The sequence below is a fragment of the Carettochelys insculpta genome, chromosome 32, assembly GCF_033958435.1.
Source record: "Carettochelys insculpta isolate YL-2023 chromosome 32, ASM3395843v1, whole genome shotgun sequence".
Taxonomy (NCBI): Eukaryota; Metazoa; Chordata; order Testudines; family Carettochelyidae; genus Carettochelys; species Carettochelys insculpta.
Window position 1 is genome coordinate 7,148,269 of NC_134168.1, and position 6,268 is coordinate 7,154,536.

The 6,268-nt window shown below is 43.3% G+C and overlaps 1 pseudogene; it reads left to right on the forward strand.

Annotated features, from left to right (window-relative positions):
- Positions 1-4,991: 4,991 nt before the first annotated feature.
- Positions 4,992-5,970, forward strand: LOC142004743 (olfactory receptor 5AP2-like; annotated as a pseudogene).
- The last annotated feature ends 298 nt before the right edge of the window (positions 5,971-6,268 follow it).

The window sequence follows — 6,268 nt, forward strand, 5'->3', positions numbered from 1 at the left end:
GGACCATAGTGCAGTGCAAGAAAACCCTGCCCTCACCATGGGGGCCTGCTTGTTCCTCAGGCGGGGCACATATCCACAGTGGGCATGGGACATGGCCTCCTGTTCCATTATGATGGAGACCATGGATGTGAGAACGGAATTTCGAAATAGTGGTTGCATTATGTAGATGTTAGGACAGTTATTTCAAAATAACTTTGCTGTTTAGCCCTATCCCTATGGCTGGTTCTTCCTGCCTAAAACAGAGTAGAAGATGCTTTGAACTATTTGTACATTCCCTGGGAGGGATCACACCCGAAGGGTTCAGAAGTAGATGGTGGAGGGAGGTAATAAACTGATCAACATCCAGTAGGAAAAAGAGAGGAAATAGCTCCCTTCTCTCCAGCATGAAGGAAGACCATGAGGTATCCTGAAATGTTAGAGAAAAGAAGTAAGATGTTGCAATTACAGCAGGCATGAATCTGCTGTCTAGTGTGAAATGAAGGTAGTATATCACCTGTAATAAGCAAAATGTGAATTACTTTTTAGCAATGTCTGTGTCCTAATGGTTTGACTTTCTGAAGTTACAAAAACATGCTGCTTTCTACAACACAACCACTATAACACAACAGTTAGGGGGCAACAAAGATAGAGCTGAATGTCTGAAGGTTTGTCTGGTTACCAAGTGACTCCCCCTCAATTCTTCCAACCCCTTTTCCATTCTAAAACTCCCCTTGCATCATTCTGGAGGCCTGACCTCTGTCAACATTTTACTAAGGATGACTCAAGTTGCTTGGCAACATCACAGCAGAGTCCCAACAGGGAGAATTCCCACATGCTCATCAAAGCAGATATAGTTAGTTACAAAATAGCATGTGGGGGAAAATGTTGGGTAGGTGACCGTTGGAGTCTGTGCAAGCTCATGAGCCTGGGATTTACCCAGAGATTTTGCAAAATTGAAGAAGAAGAAGAAGAAGAAGAAGAAGAAGAAGAAGAAGACACCTCTCTTTTGCTTTCCTCTCTTTTGACTTCATTTCTGTTATTCCTGATTAATGCTGCGGTAAGTGACAGGGCAAAGTCCTTCCTAATTTACTCCATTTTATCTTCATTCATTATAATCCTATTGCCAGCATTCATTGCAGTGTGTACATTTCTTATTGATTTACTCATATTTTATTGATTGCTTCCCATAAGAGCACAACACCAAAGGAATTGGAAGGGAGGAGGAGAAGAAAGGGGTAAAGGGGTGAAGTAAAAACGCTGTTTCCATTCACTAAGGATGAATCAAAGGTTTTTAAAAGTTAGTACCAATATTTGCAAAATTAGTCCAATGTTTCTCTATGTTGCAATGTTACCTTCTGTCCCCACATGCAATCTGTTATTTCTTCACTAGTAGTTCAAAGAATCACAGACTCCTAGGGCTGGAAAAGACCTCAGGAGGTCTTCGAGTGCAGCCCCCTACCCAAAGCAGGATCAACTCTCACTAAATCATCCCAACTAGCACTTTGTCAAGCTGAGACCTAAAAACCTCTGAGGGTGGAGATCCCACCACCTCTCTAGGTAAAACATGCCAGTGCTTCACCATCTTTCTGGTGAAAAAGGTTTTTCCCTAATAACCAACCTACACCTCCCTACTGTAACTTGAGACCATTGCTTCTTTTTCCACCGTCCATCACAACTAAGAACAGCCTCTCTCCATCCTCTTTGGAACCTCCTTCAGGAAGTTGAAGGCTGCTGTCAAATCCCGCCTTCCTCTTCTGCAAATTAAATAAGCCCAAACCCCTCAGCTGCCTCTTGTAGATCATGTGCTCCAGCCCCCTAATCATTTTGGTTGCCCTCTGTTGGACCCTTTTCAGTGCATACACAACCTTTCTGTACTGGAGGCCCAGAACTCAACACAATACTCCAGAGGTGGCCTCATTGTTGCATCCATGTAGTTATTGCATGGCTGTGACTTGTACAGTCATAGGTGTTAGAAAGCCCCAAAATGGTGGATAGACTACAAATTGTACTATTGTAAACTGTGTGAAACCCAGTGATACATAAGTGTTTAGCATTACTATCATTCTGCATGAAGGCATGTTGCATCAACATTTAAGGCTACAGAGAGCTGTTTGGGTTTATTTGTGTTGTGCAGGTGGTGGTGCTGATTTGGGTGGAGGTTGATTTGTGTAGTTGTGTGCTGTGGTAAGGGACAATGTGAGTTTGGGGTCGCTGGTTGTGCTCTGGAGGTGATTTTGGTATGGGTCTGTAAGGGGCGGTTGTGTTACTTTTGTGATGGAGGCAGCTGGGAGAAGTAGTGTACAATCAACTTCCCTTACTCAGTTAATGATGTTGTTGTAAGGAACACTGGAGAGTAACAGTGGTAAGTCACAAAGGTCTAGGACTTTGGGCATGGTAGAGGTACAGCCTTACTGTAAGTCCATTTCACACCAACAGGTGGAACAGAACATGGGGAGAAGGAGCCTTTACCACTTGAACTAAAGAGCCACCTGCCTTTCAGCTAAGGCTCTGGAGGAGACTCATTTTTTTCCATAAGTGCCACTACATGGGACAATGACCCATACTGCACAGATTAGTTTATAAAGCCAAACGGTTGAGATCATAAGAGTTGGACAATAGGAGACCGTGACTCAAATCAACGACTGACCATTTATGCTTAACCTTTCTTCATAAATCAGGTTTTCGAAACCTTGCATCATGTTTCCACTGCTCTCTGAACTCTTTACAAATTGTACACATCTTTCACAAAATGCTCTCAGTTGGAGTGCTCTGTGACTAGGACTTCTGAGAAACGTGTATTTGTTGTAATATATCTCTTGTTTTGCAATAGCCCTCTGATTGCTATACCCTGGGAGTAGCTCCTGCCTTATGCCAGGCTACTGATACAAGAGCTTACGTCCCAGCCTCCCTTCCTACTCTAACAAGCATGTTTATATAACCGCCCACAAGTAGATTTGAACCTGGGATCCCTAGAGTTCAGCGCAGGCTCCTCTACAGTTTACTCTAAAAGCCACCTTGCCTACTGCTAAGGCTGTAGAAGGCACTCATTCTTGCTCTCTGTAAATAGTCTAGGTGCCACCACATGGGACAGTGACCCACACCCAGTTAGGTGTGTGGGTTATGTTTAGTTTCTGCTTCTAGGCTATGTTTGCACTGAAGAGCTACTTTGGAATATGAAGGTATCCTGAAATAGCTACCCCGTGTCCATGAAACACACCTGGTATTTCAAAATACCGGGTGTGCTTTTTTCATGTCTTTCTACACCTCGTTGCAAAAAGAGTAAGGGATGCCTTGACAGAGAGTAGTATTATGACATTCGGCACTCGGTAGACAGAACCAAATGCCGTAATAGCCTATTTTGAAATTAACTCAAAATAGGATACTCAATTTACACAGTGCAAATTGCTTATCTTATTTCAAGTTAAAGGCGTAGTGCACAACACAGCCCTAGAGTATATTGAAAGTTAGGCGTGGCCTCATAGCAGGTCTCTAAATTTAGCAATCATTGCTATTGATGGCAATGATCTTGGAAAGTTATCTCCAAGTTCAACAGAGCCTACGTAGACCACTCTTGTTCTATCAGCCTGACCTTACATTGAGAGAACCACAGGTGGTAATAGCATCTACTGTATCACAGTGGAGGGAAGAAGGACACAGAGAGAGGAAGTCATAAAAAGAATAGCTAGGTGAGAATGAACCATGTTTAAAATACATGTTTCTGGACGAGAATTCTAGTGTTTATTCCTCTGGAATCAGCTGGAGTCTACAGTATAAAGATGGAGAAATGAGGTCTGGACCCAACCATGAGGTCTGGGGTTCTCATACGAAGCCAAGAGAGTGGGACTTAATTCTTCAGTATCCACTTATAACTACAGACCTTGAAAGGTAAGACACAAGAAAGATCTGGAAGCCAGAGATGACATGTATTCAGCTGTAGAGGTATCAGTCAATAGCAACATGTTAAGTGTAATTTAATACAGGCCCTTTTAAAACCATTACCCAGCATGCCTCTACCATCTGGAACCTTGACTGATGTTCCCTCTAATCTTTTGCATCCACGTGCAGAGTTTTTCCATCAATGTGCGGAATATTTTTATGTGCACTGACGTATGTGCGAATGTGCATCCCCAGTAGAGACAAAACCTGCTAACCAGCCAGGTGACATTTTAGTATCCCCTGAGCAACTGCCCTACCACAAAGCTTACAGGGAACACTGGTCTTGACACTTTCATTGGGATGGCAACCAACAGGGCATGAAAATACCCACTCTTTGAAAGTGGAAAAGCAGCTCAGTAGCACTTCAAAGACAAAAAATAATTTATTAGGGCTGTGTCTACACTATCCCAAAACTTCGGAATGGCCATGCAAATGGCCACTTCAAAGTTTGCTAATGAAGTACGGAAATAGACATTCAGCGCCTCATTAGGATGCCAGCAGCTGCAGCACTTTGAAATTGACACGGCACGCAGCTGTGCAGTTCATCCAGATGGGGGTCCTTTTCAGAAAGGACCCCACCAACTTCAAAATCGCCTTATTCCTCTCTGCTGATAGGAAGTTGGAGGGGTCCTTTAGAAAAGGAGCCCTGTCTGGACGAGCCGCACGGCAGTGAGCTGTGGCGATTTTGAAGTATTTCATGTATGTATTTCAACACTTCATTAGTATCAATATGTATTTCAGCGCTTCATTAGTAAACTTTGAAATGGCCATTTGCATGGCTATTTTGAAGTTTTGGGCTAGTGTAGACATAGCCCAGGTGATGAGCTTTCATGGGACAGACCCACTTCTTCAGGGCAGATCCATACCAGAACAGGTATGGTATGGTATGGCTATGGTCTGACGAAGTGGGTCTGTCCCACGAAAACTCATCACCTAAAAAAAATATTTTGTTAGTCTTTAAAGTGCTACTGGACTGCTTTTTTGTTTTGATAGACTATAGACTAACACAGCTATCTCTCTGTTACTCTTTGAAAGTGAATACTATAAATTGCAGAACCTGTTTGTATTTCCCTTAGATGAAACCTGCTGCAAACGGACAACAGGGAAATGAAACCATCATCACAGAATTCATCCTCCTGGGATTCGGGGATCTCACACAACTTCAGCTCTTCCTCTTCTTGCTGTTTCTGGTAATCTACATTGTGACCATGGTGGGGAACATCCTCATCTTGACACTAGTGGTGGCTGTTCAACACCTTCACACGCCCATGTACTTCTTCGTGGGGAACTTGGCCTGCTTGGAGACCTGCTACAGCTCCACCATCCTGATCAAGCTGTTAGACAGTCTCCTGACTGAGGACAGAACCATTTCTGTTAGCGGCTGCCTCACCCAATTTTATTTCTTTGGGTCTCTGGCAACGACTGAGTGTTGTCTCTTGTCTGTGATGTCTTATGACCGGTATCTAGCGATCTGCAAACCCCTCCATTATGCAGCCCTCATGAATAGCAAATTTTGCTTCAAGCTCACGGCTTGCTCTTGGATAGGGGGATTTATATCCATTGCCGTCTTAATATTTATGATGTCCCAACTGACCTTCTGTGGTCCAAATGTAATTGATCATTTCTTTTGTGATTTAACCCCAATCATAAAACTCTCCTGCAGCGACACCCACGTGTTAGATGTTACAGCTTTTGTACATTCGTTCATGTTCACCTTGCCTCCATTTCTATTAACTCTGCTATCCTACATTTGCATCATCTCCACCATCCTGAAGATTTCTTCCACCACCGGGAGGCAAAAGGCCTTTTCAACCTGCTCCTCCCACCTCACTGTTGTGACAATTTTCTATGGGACTCTAGTCATTGTGTATCTGATGTCAGGCTCTGAGGCTCTGAGGGACTTGAACAAATTGTTCTCTGTCTTCTACGGAGTCCTGACCCCACTGGTGAACCCTCTCATTTACAGCCTAAGAAACAAGGTGGTCAAGGAAGCCTTGAGGAAGTCTGTCTTTAGATTTTTACGTCTTTGACAAGAATACAGGTGTTTCAAGATAACCTATGGAAGGGCCGTAACTTATGTACAACTTGTATTTCAAAAGTTCATTTTCAAGTTGGTTATTTGGAACTTGGAATGTCTTTTCCAATAGAAATAAATTTACAAACAGGAGTTAGGTTCCAAGGCTAGCCCACCAGTTCAACTTCTAAGGTAGCTGAAGTACCGTACCATCGCAATGAAGAAATGTAGAGATAGGGGGTTTTAATGTATGCTTCTATGGTGTGGTGCTTGAGCAAAGGTGGGTTTAATTAAGGGAGAATGAGGAGATGCATGAAGATTCCAAAGGGGACTTCTGGG